A 16,280-nucleotide genomic window follows, 5' to 3' on the forward strand; every position below is an offset into this window, starting at 1 on the left:
GCACTGTGCCAATCATAAATATTCCTGGAACATTTCCTTACTTTCTTTTCTGCTTTCTGTCAGGGGCCAAGGCAACAGGACTGGGTCCTTGTCCAAGTTCAAGGTCTGATGGAGGACACGGATAATGGAATAATATAGGGAGAGAGATTAGCACTGAATTCCAAAGAACCCCGCCAGTGAGACTCTAGGATGCAAGCTAAGGGAAATGTCTTTCTGTGGAAGTGACAGGGAACCTGGATCTTTGAGTTAGACATACAAAAGCAAAAGTTTATGTTTACTATCAAGTCCATTTTAGACACAGGGAAGTATAAAGGTAGCAAGAGCTGTCTGTCTCTGAAGCCAAGAGTTAACCAACAGGGTGAAGATGAAGGCTGAGCAAATTAGATAAGATTTATAAGGAGGACATCTGTGTGCTCTGTTGGGAGTTTGGGGTGGGGTTGGTGGTATGGAAGGCTCTGGAGAAAATTCTGAAAAAAATGAAAAAAATGGCTTGGGCTTTGAGACAAATCCCAGAAAATTCTTTTGAAAAAAGGAGAAACCAGGGCACACTTGTCCATCAAATGGCACCGTGGTGGTCTACTTCCTCAGGATCTATCTCATGAGACCGTCTTCATGCGACAAGGATACCTAGATGCTCAGCCCCAATTTCCAAACTACTGTTGTGGCTGAGACTTCACAGTGAAGGGAAAAAAATCTTACCTCATTCCACCACATCCAAATGCCATGAAGCACCTCTTCTTCTAAGTAAAAGAGTAGTAATAGTTATACTGGTATACACATCTTTTTTCTGTTCTTTATGATAGGTATTGATATATATTTAATTTTTAATTCTTTAGATGAGACAATTTATGATTTCCCACCTGCTCTCAAACTTCAGGGCTCAAATGAATCCATTGCCTCAGCTTCCTTAGTTTCTGGATCTTAGAGGTATGTCCCACATACCTCTCAACAATAGAGATTCAATTCTTATGGAACGCTTTGCTACGGAGATACCATTCTATCCACTAACTGAAGTATCAATGAAATGAAGCAACTTCCCCAAGCTCACAGGGCTTGTACGTGGCCCAGCTGGGATAAATACTCACATTGAACTACCAAGATAGGCTTCTTTTATCTTATGCTGATCAACTGCCCAATTCTTCCCAGTCCCATGGTCCATAAACAGAGGACAAAACAAGGAAACCAAAACATTGATAATTTGTTAGGCACCGCATCGGCTCTGTGAAAGACGGTCCAAAAAGGAAGAGAGCATATGGCCGTAGCCAGTCTCTTCCAGCTGCACCAATGGAAGCTTCTGACTACTCTTTGGGAACCTGGCAAGTGCACTCAGAAGGCCTATTTTCTAGGTTACTTGTTAAGCTGCGTACATCTTCCAAAAACCATAGGACTGGTCCCCGAGTCCTGGCTTGAGCTACTCAGTGCTCCTGCCTCTTGACAGTATTTTCTTATGACCTTGTGAACTCTTCCCTGCATCATGTTTCACAGCGAATTATCCAATGACTCCATGCCAGAGTATGAGGACATTGCCAAAAAACAGACTGTATTCACACTCGAAGACCACAGAGCAGAGAGTAGACAAAGGAGTAAAATACCAGCTTACTTCTCTGTATCTCCAGTTCTCAGCTGAGCTGGATTGGCCAGAAGATTTGCCCCTTTGTAGTACTCTCGGCTCTTTGTCTGTATAAAACGTAGGCCTGTGATGACTACACATAGTACACTCGAGTCCAAGTCCTGCCATTCACAGTGCTTTTGGTCCACAATGAATTTCCTTTTTCCAATTCAAGGAAAGATATAAGGAAGTCATAGTGAAACAGCCTCCAAACTAGACATGTTCGAGCTGCCACAAGGGAATTGTTACACGGATGGACATCTTTTGGAAACCAATGTCCCTCTTGGTTACTGATAAGAGGTCAGCCTCCGTGCCTGCTAGAAAAGGCAGGGCTAGGGCTGGGGCTCTCCTGGGCTCCGCCTGGAAGCTGGTTTTGTTCACTCTGGGGGCTTTTGACCTCATTGACAAGGCAGCTTGGAGATGTGTGCCCATCTCCTGATCTGGCAGAGGCTGGCAGCCTGGGTTTCCAGAAGGTCCGTAAAAAAGTCAAAAGCGGGAGGCCAGACAGACTTGGTGGACACCAGGTAACACTGACAAAGAGCATTGGGAATCCAGGGGTGCAGGCCAATCATCGGTGCTGGGATTGCTCGTTGATGAGGAACACTTCCATGGCCAATGGGAATCTGTGACACTTGTATTAAATCTCCGTGCAAAATCGTTCAAAAGGGTAAAATTTCTGAGCACCAAGTGCACAGGTTAAGGGCACAGATTCTAGCTTAAAATCCCAGCTGCACTCTCTTTCCATTGTGTGGTTATAAAGATTTTCCACTGTGTTATAAGGGACATTGCATAATTTCCCTGGGAAGAAAACCAAAGCAGTATATAATTAACAGAGTCAATACTTACAAAGTCCTTAGGAAAGTACTTGGGATAGGCCATTCAAGAATGATCATTTTGGGTGTACAAGGAACTTTTAGGTAATAGAGTTCTAGGTGATGAACTGAGCTTGTCCTAAAAGAAAAGGTCTCTCCTTAAATAACCAGTCTATCAAAGGATTACCTTTATGATCAACCATCTTTATTGCCTGATTTTCTCCAGACTATCAAATAGGAAGGAGAAAAGAGAATGCCCTTCTCTGGAGAAGCTACATGTCGAGGTAGGCAGATAGAGAGAAAGTACACATAAGGATATCATTATAATTAACTGGCTGGTTCAATGGCACAGCTATATTCGGAGGATTATGGAGACAGATGACAAATGCTAATGATGCCAGGGAGACAAATGACCTTCAGCATTTGCCCAGGAAAGCTTTGAGTAAGAACTAGCATTTGCAAAGAAGGGAACAGTCCCGGTTTTTCAAGCAGAAATGATATGCAAATACTGATGGGTGAGAAAAAGTGGAACAAAGGTGAAGGGCCCTGTGTACATGTTAGAGAGGTCTATAGGACAGGGCTGTGATGAGAGGGAACACTAATGACGGGGTGCAGGACGGTGGAGGAGTGAAGTGAGAACAACGTCCAGGGCCTGAATGCCTTGGTGAAGAGGTACGCCTCTCCACAGGGTCCACACAGACGGATAAACCCTGCACTGGGTGTAGAGGTGAAGATGTCTAGGAGAGGTATCTAGAGTGCACCAAGAAAGCAGGAACATGAGGACCAAGACATGAGCCGCTGGTGTGCACGGCTTTGAGGGTGCAACGGAAAAGACTAGTGTATAGAAGATACCCGGATGCTGAATCAGACCTGGATTTGAGGGAGCCTTGTTTAAGCATAACCACTGAGGTTCCCAGCCTGAGTTAGCAGGTGTCTGGGAGGCCATGGGCTGAGATGAGTGGGAGGGGCAGAAGCGTGTTTTCAGGGGACAGGCAGGGCCGATGAGCTCAGTTTGGGCTGCACTGCACTGGATTATATTGAGTGCCGCCCAGTGAGTGGATCCAGAATAGGCTTCTGATAAAGATTAAATTAGATAATGCACACAGAAGCTTCACAAGCTACAGAGAACTAATTACCCTCATCAGGATTGCCATTAGTGTGTAGCGCAAGCCGTGGAGTTCCCATTTAACCTCTCAGGGCCTCAAGTTTCCCATTCACTTCCATGGGGATAACAATTACCCCTTATTCCAAATGCATGTGGATACTTATATGTAAAATAAAATTGTCCAGGAAACATCAGCTCTTTGTGAGGAGGCCACACACACCCTCCACAATATTATTACCAGATGTTAAAACCAAAGAGATGGGACAGCTTAAATCAGCCATTTTCTCAATATTTAACAACGAGGAGACACTTACAGTCCTGCAATGCACAGCCTAACATGCGTGCCATGTCCTCATAATTACACAACTGGAAATCAGCGTTTTCTAATTCTTATATGTCTATTTTTAGGACTTTTTCCTGGAAGGAAAAAAATAATCACTTCCCCTCTTCGGAATGTATATACTCTGTGTGTTTGTGTGTGTGTGTGTGTGTGTGTGTGTGTGTGTGTGTGTATGTATGTGTGTGTGTATGCTCCCATAGGTTTTTTCCTATATGGAAGATTGTACTCTCCCATAACAAAGATGGCAAATATATAATACCTAAGTTAAATACCCAAGTTCCTAGAGTTGGTTGGCAAACCAAAACTAAGACAATTAACATTTCTTAAGAAAATAATGTCACACTTTGATACAGACACTTAATAGCCTGACCAGTAAAGCTGCCTCATAGAAAATAATAATTGAAAAATTAAGAGCTGACAATTATTTCTGGACTGAGAGAAAGCCCCTTAGGTTTTAAATACGTAGATCTCTATGTGTATATCTAGCTATCTCGATGACTCCTCAACCTGTGTGGTACCTGTACCAGGGTGGAAGATCACAGCAGAGTCAGGCGCATTGTGCGGGTAATTTCTCTGCTCTGTACACGTTCATCTAAAACATCACCCACTCTGGAGCCTTCCGTCCAGTCCCAATCTCCAGGGAGCAAATGAGATTCTCAAATTTATAGCTCCATCACTTTCTCCTTTTCCATAGCTTTTCACATCGGCACACAGCTCCTCTGAGTTGCCTCTACCTTCCTCTCAGGTACCAGTCAGCATGAGAGGTGTCAGGAGGAAGCATGACTCAAACAACAGGAGGCTTACCAGGCTTGGCTCTCACTCTTTTCCTCCTGGTGATAAGGCAGGACATGACACAGTCACGTGCCCTGGGGTGTTTGGCACGAGCCCCATCTTACAGAACCGTCCTGAGAGCTTCTATCTGTCAGGCAGTCAGCCATCTACAGAACAGCCCTCGCAAGGAAAGTAACGGGAAAACCCTACACAGCACCTGGCTTCCCTTTCTACTTCTGGGACTTCATTGAGAAGGTGTTTTGGAATCATGTCTGCCAACCACAAATTTCTTTCGCAAATACGTCCATGAATTTTATTCCCATGATTCTCTTTTTGTCTAACTGAAACAATCATTAACTTACTGAGAATGTTGTCCTGGAACTTCCTTCTAAGGCTTCAGTCCAAATGCAGAGATTATACAGCCTTAGATTAAAACCAGACATTAAAATGCACTTATGCCGTGCCCAAGTAAAGAATCCTATTTGAAATACACTTTGATGTTTGGGATAGCTTATACACTGAACAAAATCTATCTGGCATCTCATTCATCATGGGTCACAGCGTACCATTCTGACATTCGGACTTGGCGACGTTAAGAACCAACATTAGCCATGGCCAAGGCTAGAGCATTTGTTGAAGAATGTGGTACAGATGTTCTTCCTGAAATCTCCAGAGCCATCAGCTTTAGCTTTTTTCAACTTTCCAATAAGGAAGCAGAGACAGGAAGAAGTTAGCTAAGGTGCTGGAGGTCATCCAGGTGGTAAGTGATGAGAACCTAGGGAGCTGTTTTCCAAAGTCGGCCCTAAGCATTTCGGAGTGAAGATTTTCTTCATTTAGTCTAATGTGAAACGCGTCAAGATATTCCTGATTTTAATTTTATATCACAACTATGTGTTTAACTTCCCACACGACCACTTCAATTATCCATTTAATCCCATTAACAATAATAATCATGTAATTTCTATTGCATGCCAGTGATGGGTCCAGCAATATGATACTGAAATGCTTAGGTTTTCTCATTTAACACGTCTCAAAAGACATTTGCCAAGGCAGATAGATTCTTAATTTTATAGGGAGGAAACTGGATATGTCATGGTTAAGGTAAAGCTCAAGGAAGTACATTTAAGATGTAACTTTAGGACCCTTACCCCTGACCAGGATCCAACACCCCCACCATATTCTTCGGACATAACCCTTGCATGGAATTACAACAGTTGTGCAGTCTTCCTAACATACATGACAAGACACACTGAGGTAAACATGGCTATGCTTCTGAACTAAAGTTTTGACACACAAGCCCAGATTGCTGATGCAGAAGCCATTTTTTCCTATCTACTAGGAAACATGCTCTTTTTAAAGCCCATGACAAATGTGCTTGAAGTAAAAATGACAGCTCATCATCAGGTATGGTGACAATATCAGGCTTTGGTAAATGAAGTTCTCTTGTCTGTATTCCAATGGAAAACTATCTTCCAATGTTTTCTGAACTGTGAAGACATTAGCAGGTATTTTTGTCAAGAATGATCTTCCTTAGGAGACAAGTGACTCCTAGTAAATTAAAAGGAGTTAATCACCTAAATACTATAATCATTGCAGTGAGTGCAAAAAAATCAATATTAAGCCTAAGGTTATATTCCTTATTCTTTATTTACAAGTAAGAACAGAGAAGCAAAGCTACTGAGAATGATTCATGGCCATGACCAAGACACAGCTGTGATTTCTCTGTTGATTATACTATCTGCAGTACTTTAAATGGAAATGGCCCTGTAGGGTCGTATATTTGAATACTTGCCTCTTAGCTGGTGAAATTGCTTGGGAAGGATTAGGAGGTGTAGCCTTGTTGGAAAAGGTGTGGCCATATTGGAGGAGATGAGTCACCAACCATTCCCAGTGAGCTCTCTCCCGCCTTGTGCTTGTGGATGAGGTAGGAGCTCTCCACTATGGGTCAAGTGCTGAGCCTACCTGCCTGCTCCCATGCTTCTTCCCTGATAGGCATGAACACTAATCCTCTGGAAGAGTGAGTCCCACACTGAACACTATTTTATGTTGTCTTGGTCACTATTATTTTTTTCTACAGCAACTGAAAAGTTTTCTTTTGTTCTTCATGGAATACTGCGTCCAAACCCAGGCATTCTGCATGTACTAGGCAAGGACCTTAACACTGGGCTACATCCTCACTCTGTCTTATTTCTGTATTTCCAGAAATACAATCAAAGGTAGTAGTTGGTCTGGAGCGATGGCTCAGCAGTTAAGAACATTTATGTTTTTGCAGAGGATCCAGGTTTGATACCCAGCACTCATGTGGTGGCTCACAAATATCCTCCAGTTCCAGGAGATGAATCCTCTCTTCTAGGTCCCAAGAGCTCCTGTATGCATATGGTTCATAGATCTATAAGTAGGCACACATATACACATAAACTTTTAAAAGGAATAACAGTTAAAAAATAGTAATGTGATTGTGTGTATGTGGGTATGCATGCACATATATATGCATATGTGTATGTATGTGCCTGTGTATGTGTGCACTGCAGTGGATAATAAGGAGCAGAACTGGACTCTAGTTCCTCCGCATTCCAGGTTATTTCCATTTTCTTGTTACTCTAGAATTTTCACAATAAAACGTTTGCCTTATGGTAAAAAGTTGGTCAAACTCAAGCTGCCAGGTCTTTCTAACAATCAGGTTAGAAGCAAATGTAAGTTAGGAGCCTCTGGTATGCATTCCACATATTGACTCCAAGTATCCTTGTGTAGAAGACTAGAGACACACATAACATCATCAATACAAGTGTGCAATCATCAGTGCAGTTAAACCCTAGTTATTATCAAGGACGGGCTTGAGAATTTGGATTAAACCCTAAGCTCCACTGAATCTTCATTTCTCTGAGTTGCTTGTTTTGTGGTGAAAAGATACCATGCACAGGGAGAAGAGAGCTGGTTGTATGTTAGCAAAAGGCTGATGTGTGGCAGAGCTCCACGTAGGACATGTGACCACCAATGAGGTCAATGAAGGACCACCAATGAAGGATAGGAGGCCACCCAAAGTTGGGCACCTCAATGACTGAGTATGCTGACTGCTGTCTGAAGCCTCTGTATAATGTCATCTGAACGTTACCTTGCAAACTTGTTGGCTACCATCATGCACCTGACACCATGACATATCAGGAAATCTCCATAAAGGTACAAAAAGGGGGATATGCTCTATTCCAGGGAAGTCCAAGCTCACACAGAATTCTCCAACATAAATCATTAATCATCCTCTCTTTGATTGACATTTGCAGCTATAACTCTGTCTAATATTCCAGAAATACACACTTTCCTTTGATAAGCTCCTTTTCTCCTCAGTTATGTTTGTTTGTCTAATAGTTCATTTCCTAAATTTTAACCTTTTTTACATCTCTGAGTTCTTTGATGCTGACAATAATATGGAAGCTTTGGGGCAGCTCTTTACTGTTCATTTTGGGTATTGGGGGTATGTGCTGTATCTTACTTAATTACTTAGGGTTTTTATTGCTATGACAAAAAACTATAACCATGCAGGGAGAGGATGCGGAAAGCCTTTCCCCATGTTTGGAGGACCCACACTGTCCTTGCCGAACCCTGGTGCTTTCCCACACCACTTCCTGCCTGTCACCCTGGCACTTTGGTAGTCAGCCATATGATCAACCTGGGGCTGGCCTCCAGGAGTGCATGGGTGGGCAGGGCATGGAGCTTAGGTGCTGCTCTCTTAATTCAGAAGCCTCCACACCCATTGTCTCCTCCTAGGACACTTGAGACCTTGTAGAACTTGTTTCCTTGCTTGACTCCTAGCAATACTCTCTTGCTGTGTTGTCAGTCAAGAGTCAGGGTTCTGACGGGAACAAATGAAAGGCAAAGAACAATCCCTCCTTGTAAGGCATTGTCGCCTGTAAACCGCGTAAGCAGCCTGCACGTGGAGTTCCCAGGGGAGGCAGATTGCTGTTCTCTTCTCCCACCCCCACCACGCCTTGTGGCCTACTTTAGACCACTGCCTTGGGTAGCCACTTGGAAAGGGTTTTTCTTTGCACCCCCGTGGGAACAGGCAAGAAGGAGAGCTGGACAACACAGAATAACTGTGTCTGTGCTGCCCTTACAAAAAAAAAAAAAAAACTATAACCAAAGAAACTTGGGGAGCAAAGGGTTTATTTGGCTAAAACTTCTACATTACCATTTATCTTGAAGAAGTTAAGGCAGAAACTAAAGCAGTGTAGGAGACAGGAGCTGATACAGAGGCCATGGAGGGGTGCTGCTTACTGACTTGCTCATCATGGCTTGCTCACCTTGCTTTCTTATAGAATGCAGGACCACCAGCTCAGGGGTGGCTCCAACCACAATGGTCTGGGACCCTCTCCCCCACATCAATCATAAATAAAGAAAATGCCCTAACAGACATTTAGATCTTGTGGAAGCATTTTCTTAATTGAGGCTCACTTCTCTTCATCAACACTAGCTGTGTCAAGTTGGCATAAAAAGTCAACGCAAGCTATGTGTGTGTACATGTTGAGGGTCACATGTGCATGTAGGTACCCATATGTATGAAAGAGAGGCACTTAATCATTCCGTGCCTTACATTTTGATACACGATCTCTCACTGCACCCGGAGCTCTTTTCTGAGTTGGCGGGACTGGCTGACCAGTAAGTCCCAGTAAACTTCTTTCTTGTCTCTGTCTCTGCAGTGCTAGGATGAGGACAGGGTGCTCACCACAATATAGATTTTATGTGGATGCTTGAAGTCAGGTACAGCAAGTGCTTCCATTTCCCCAGCCATCTGCCCAGGCTTGTGGCTCCTCTTTCTGTCTCTGAGATTCCCCCACCCCTCAGTCCTACGCTGGCAAACAAGCAAACAAATTAAAATAGCAATAAACTATGTCACAAATTAGTCTCTCTCCTCTTGTTGCTATTGTTGAAGAGACCAGACATTTTATTTGGGAGGAATTCCTGTAGCCTAAATACTCCTGGTTTTTATCTACACTTGGTATTTGGTGTGCTCATCTCTCCCGCTATTGCCCTTTCTTGAGTATACCTAGAGGAGTGAGTTGGGCCCAATTTCCTGGCAAGCCCACTAAGTAGGCCATGTGCTTTGATGAGAAGATACAGAGTGTAGTGATTTTATTGTGATAGGATGTTGGTGAGCATCCCTGCTGCCCAGTACTATTGCTAGGTTAGGAGCTACAAAAGAGAAATATTCCAATTTTGACATTTCTTCTATGTCATATCATAGGATCTATAAAGACATTATCTGGTCTACCTTAAGTATCTCCTAAGGAAAGGAAGGAAAAAGCAGGATTCCCCCCCCCCCCCATGTCTCATTAGGTTTTGGAATATGCAAGATTTTTCTTCATCTTCCCAAATGGCCTGTGGCATGGGCATTTTTTTGTATCAGTATTCTAAATTTATGCTAAATTTACCCTTGGTGAGTTTCAGGCCTTTTCAGTCACTCTCCTTCCCATGTCCACACTGTCCTGTTCTGGTTCAACAGGGCTTCTTACAGCCTTGAAACCCTTCAATCTGACTCTGGTGACCTCTGGTACCTTTGTGACAAAGTCACTTTCTTTTTTTTTTATTAAAAATTTCCACCTCCTCCCATTTCCCTCCCCCTCCCTCTCCAGTCCAAATAGCAATCAGGGTTCCCTGCCCTGTGGGAAGTCCAAGGTCCTCTCCCCTCCATCCAGGTCTAGGAAGGTGAGCATCCAAACAGACTAGGCTCCCACAAAGCCAGTACACGCAGTAGAATCAAAACCCAGTGCCATTGTCCTTGGCTTCTCAGTCTGCCCTCATTGTGAGCCACGTTCAGAGAGTCCAGTTTGATCACATGCTACATCAGTCCCAGTCCAGCTGGCCTTTGTGAGCTCCCATTAGATCAGCCCCGCTGTCTCAGTGGGTGGGCGCACCCCTCATGGTCCTGACTTCCTTGCTCATGTTCTCCCTCCTTCTGCTCCTCATTTGGACCTTGGGAGCTCAGTCCAGTACTCCAATATGGGTCTCTGTCTCTATGTCCATCCATCGCCAGATGAAGTTTCTATGGTGATATGCAAGATATCCATCAGTGTGGCTATAGGATAGGGCCAGTTCAGGCTTCCTCTACTCAGCTGGGGACACCTCCTTGGACACCTGGGATCCCCTCTAGAGTCAAGTCTCTTGCAAACCCTAAAATGGCTCCCTTAATTAAGATATATACTTCCCTGCTCCCATATCCACCCTTCCTCCATCCCAACTGTCCCATTCCCTCAACTCTCCCCATCCTCCCCTTCTCACTTCTCTCTCCCCATCTCCTCTTACCCCCTCCCCACCCCCACCTCCAATCTCCCAATTTTTGCCTGGCACTTTTTGATATCATCCTCTATCCCTCTCTCTCCGCTTGCAGTTACAAAATCCCACTTGTGTTTCCTTAGAGATAGCCTGTGCATCCATCTCTTCTTTCCCTTTCCCAAGAGTTCTGGTCCATTCTTAGGAGTCCCATCACAACCCTGTTACCTTCTCCTTCACTGGATGCCTGTCTGTAATATGGCCTCATCCTTGCATAAAAACTTAGCAGAACAGTAAACCTGCACATAGACCCAACTGTCTCTTATTGAGGGATCATCCTTGATCCATCTCTATTCATATACAAAAGAAACACAAGGTCCCTTTGTGTGTGTGTGTGTGTGTGTGTGTGTGTGTGTGTGTGATCTATAGATATGCTATATGTCAAGGAATGCAGTTAAAAGGAAAGGTAGAATTATTGCCTCTTGGTGTTACTTGGAGCTCTACATGCTGTTAACGCTCTTGGCATGCAACTTAGCCTTTTAAAGGCCATTTGAATAAATGCTAATGTACTGTGAACTAAACTATCCAAGGGTCTACTTGGAAAGTTGTAAAACTATTTCTATGTCAATAGCCCCAACTCACAAGTTTAGCGCTTCCCAAGATATTTGATATTAAATCTATCTGGTAAGAATGAATAGAACGGAATTAGTGAGATCCCGTTCAAACCAAAGGCTTCTCAACATGCAGTCCATTCTAGGTTTGTCCAGCAGAGGTCACAGCAACGAATGTGTGTGGTGGCAGAGAATCCATCGATTTTGGTGTGGTGAATTTTGCTGCCAGTTCCTAATATAAGAGTATAATTTAAGCTTTGCATCACACCTGAGGGAGCAAGAACACTGTTTTATTTATTTTTTCCTGCCAGGCCAGGGTGTCTCTGTGTAGCTAGGCTGTCCTGGAACTTGCTTTGTAGACCAGGCTGGCCTTGAACTCAGAGATCTGCCTGCCTCTACCTCCAGGTATTGGATCAAAGGCAGTCACTGCATGGCCCGAGAGAACATTCTTAATAATGATATAATGGAAAATGCCTGCTGAGTTAGTTGGATATTCTCCATTGCTAAGGAGTATGGGAAGCAGTAAGAAGAACATTAGTGGCATATGGGACTAATATGTCACTTTCCTATGTAGGTATGTGATATTGATATTTCTCAATATCACCGAATTGAGAAAAGTCTAGATCACGAAAGATTACATGGCTTTTGTTGGCTGGACTTACATAGTTATAAGAATGTAGAATTCTGCCTTCTGAATATGTAGCTTTTGTACAGAGTCTGAACAAATTTTCCTTTGTGCACAAAGTCTTCATGAAAGAGGCAAATAATAAAATTAAAACAGAATTAAGGATACCAGGTACTTGATTATTTTCAGAATGCAGATGTCTCTTATTTTGTTGTTTTCATGCCAATAATTCAAACATAGAATTATGCAACAGATTTTCTTTAATTTTTTTTTACATTTATTGACTTTGTGGGGTGTGGGTACAGACTTGCTATGGCATGGGTGTGGAAGTTAAAGAGAACGACTTTCAGGAGTTAGTTCTCTCCTCCCATGTGAGTTCTGGGGACCAAACTCAGGTCATTTGCTTGACGGCAAATACCTTTACTCTGGAGTCATCTGGCTGGGTAGGATATGTTATTTAGATGTCAGTACAGAAATCAGATTCTCTTTTCTTGGAGTTTCCTCAACTTTTACTAGACATATATTCTAATTTTTTAACAATTTCTAAACTATAACTAAACAAAATTGTGCTAATTTTTTTTACATTTATTCAACATGCTGCCCTGTCATAACTGATTCTAAAGAGAACTGTTAGCCAACAGAATTATGGGTAATAGTAAGCATAATGATGTGGGAGTGTCATATATCAATCTGTTGATTTTACTGGTTAATTAATAAAGAAACTGCTTGGCCTTATAGGTTAGAACATAGGTGGGTGGAGTAAACAGAACAGAATGCTGGGAGGAAGAGGAAGTGAGGCAGACGCCATGCCTCTCCTCTCTGGGGCAGATGCAATGAAGCTCTAGCCCAAGAATGGCAAATAGGAGTGTTGAATTTAAGTTTATTTTTAAGATTTGTTTATTTTTATTTTCGTGTGTATGAGGGTTTTGCCTGCATAAATGTGAGGGACTACTTGTAGATCTGGTGTTCACGGAGGCTGAAAGAGAGGTCAGCTCCCCAGGAACTGAAGTTACAGTTATGAGCAGTCATGATGGTACTAGAAACTGAAACTGCATCCTCTGCAGAGCAGCAAGTGTTCTTGACCACCGAGTCATCCTCCAGTTCCCTCATGTAGGTTTCTTAATGACTTTTTAAAGATAGAAACTTTAAGCTCAGCCAAATGTGCTCGCTCTCTCTCTCTCTCTCTCTCTCTCTCTCTCTTTCTCTCTCTGTGCGTTGAGATTCTCTCAATGCATTGAAATATCCCTATCTGGATATTTCTTACTTCCATGACTCTTCATTGAGAAGCCCAAACTAGTACTCATGTTTGATGTTTCTTCCAATCATCTCTCTCTTTCTCTTAACCCTGCGCTTACACCTATATTAAAAACACCTTCACTGAATGCTAACCCTGCTCCCTAAGCTGGCTGCTCTGAAATTCTTTACAGCATCAAAGCCATGAATCCCAATGTGGCCTAAGAGGAGGGTTCTAAAAGTCTAGGGGAACTCCCCAGCCCAAGGGGGTGACAATGGAGAGCTGTGCTTCATGCCTCTGCCCCTCCAACGCCAACACACCAAAAAACCTTCTCCCCAAGATTTTACCAGCTCCACCAGCTATGATTTAATGGCATTCTAAATGCAGTCAAATCAGTTGACTTGTTAATGTAAAGGCTTTTCTTTCTTTTCCCACTTATGTCATTAGTTTATGCAATATTTGATTGAGTTACAGAATTGTAATTACTGAAATTATATTACAGTTGCCAAAGCTAGCTTAAACAGACCCAGGAAGTCCAATTATTCTAAGCATACACCTCAGGGAGGTGCATGTGCCCAGATGGATTGGAACAGTCATTAGCCCTCAGATTCTATGCTTTGAGGAAGGAACAGAAGTTTTGGTTAAAGCAGTAAGTTAGTTAAGAGGGAATAATATAACAAACATTGTATTTTACTTGAGAGCAATTTTAACAGTAACATTTAAGACTTTAAAAACTGTAAGAATAAAATAAATTATATAAACAACTTCCAATAACACAAGAGATTTCTGGATAGAGGGACAGAATGTCATCATGACATCAGCTTCAGTTTAAGTTTGGAGGGGCTTGGCTCAGTGAGTAAAAGTTCTCACTATGAGCCTGGTAACCCAAAAGCTCCATACCCAGAACCTACCCAAAAAGCTGGGCGAGGCATGCCGTGCAATCCCAGCTCTCCTTTGGTGGGGCCAGGAGAGCAAGAGAATCACCTAGAAGCACTGATCAGCCAGTCAGGCTGGAGTATTCAAGAGGTGATCTGACTGTAGACAAGATAGAAGGGAATAACCCTTATTTTCCAAAAGTTGTCTTCTGATAGGCATACAAGCATGTTACACACACACATGCACACACACACACATACACACGCAGACATCACTAAACACATACAAACACACACAGTCACTAAACACACTACTAAATATACACATACAACCATTAAGCATATACAAGCACTAAGCACAAACACACACAAATTGGTGCAATTGAATCTTAATCAAAATCAGAATGAAACTTAACTTTACATTAGCAGGAATAATATATTTTTTCAAAAAATAAAAAAGGTAAAACAAGCTCAGTGATATTCTGAAGTATAATACATGGAACGTCATACTGCTAGATGCCCACGCCTGCCATACAGGACAGAAGTGACATCTTCGTGGATGTGTCCAAAGGGGAGTTCGATCAATAAAGAGATTTTCTTTAGGTTGGTGGCAGGGATATTTTGATATTTTGGAAGGCTGAAGAAGGCATGAAGGAAGATTAAAAGTTTGAGGCCAGTCTGGGCTATCTAAGGAAACTCGGTCTCAATACATAAATAAATAATTAAACCCTCAAACTAATCAGAATTCTTAGAAAGAAAATAAATTATTCTATGATTCATTAGCTCCATCAATTACAATATAAATTTCAGATGAGCCCAAAATGTAAAGATGAAAAATTAAACAGCAAAAGTAGTAGAAAAATGCTTGAGTCAATTTTTAGTCTTAGGTGGAAAAGTTCTTTCCTTGTGGGAAATCCCAACCAATTGCAGAAGGAAGGTATGGCTTCTTCCATCAATAAAATGGCCTCCCTGGGAAGGCAGAACTGGAAGTGCTTGTCTAGCCTTCCCAGGAGCGTGGGGCTCTCATTCCAATCACTGTGGAAACCAGGTGTGCCTGTGGTCCCAGTACTGGGGAAGGAGATGCAAGGGATGATATAAATATCATTTATAACATGAATTGCTATCAAGTAAATTAGAAGGCAAAGCAACATTTTATATTTAATGACATGGTAATATTTTCTTCATTTAATAGGCAAAAATGCTTATGAAATAACAGAAATAGTACTTTTTGATCAACTGGACACAATATTACTTCAAAATTAGAGGAAGGGGCGTCACTGTGTCATTTCAAAGGACTTTCTTGTAGCCTGATCATGCTAAGTAAATTCACATTATCTGCTTCACTTCAGCGGTATGTACTGCTGCTCTGGATTTGGGCTTACAAAACAATTGTCAACTCTAATCCAAGTTAATGCCAATGTCTCTCCCATCATTGTCGTCAGGAGGGCTCTGGTTTTCAAGGGAGCAAGTTAATTTGGTATAAATCAAGTAAAAAGACATTGCTGCACTTTCTAGATATCGAAGTTGCAATATTGTGGGAAATCTTTGTTGGGATTGTGTTTTTAATCCTTAGACTCAATGACTCTTTATCTTTCTTTTCCCTGGAACTATAGCTCAGTGACAAAGATGATGTTGACTAGTGGTTTCCGGAAGCAGAAGGGTATGGATGAGAAAATGGATAGATAGTAACTGGGAAAGACTTCCACAGAAGTCTCCAAATGAGTACACAGAGTTTTTCTAGGGGCAGCTGAGAGAGATGCTCTAACCCCTTGCTGTCATTTATTGTTAATTCATAAAGAAGTAAACACTGCTACTTTAGCATAATATTTAAATCAGGCTGCATCAGCCCTGTGCTCTTTAGTGGGAAATGATAGATTAGTTTTATTGCTGTAACAGATGAAGGTGTGTGGAAAAATCCAAGTGATGCCCTCTATAAAGCCCAATGCAGGTTTCCAACTCAAACCATAACTGACTATTGACTGAGTGAGAGCTTTGGACTCTCTTCAGAGAAAGAGAGGGAAACAATATGAAAAGCTC

General features: G+C 42.3%; 1 protein-coding gene and 1 non-coding gene across 14 annotated transcripts in view; one reads left to right on the top strand and one right to left on the bottom strand.

Annotated features, from left to right (window-relative positions):
• The window catches only part of Cadps (calcium dependent secretion activator), a 444,098-nt gene that overhangs the window by 409,679 nt on the left and 18,139 nt on the right, over window positions 1-16,280 (bottom strand). The gene's annotated exons all lie outside the window — the stretch shown is intronic.
• LOC142859291 (small nucleolar RNA SNORA71) lies at window positions 8,167-8,250 on the top strand. Its single transcript, XR_012912193.1, has one exon. It is a non-coding gene; the product is annotated as a small nucleolar RNA SNORA71 (small nucleolar RNA).

Source organism: Microtus pennsylvanicus, chromosome 10 (assembly GCF_037038515.1).
Source record: "Microtus pennsylvanicus isolate mMicPen1 chromosome 10, mMicPen1.hap1, whole genome shotgun sequence".
Lineage (NCBI taxonomy): Eukaryota > Metazoa > Chordata > Mammalia > Rodentia > Cricetidae > Microtus > Microtus pennsylvanicus.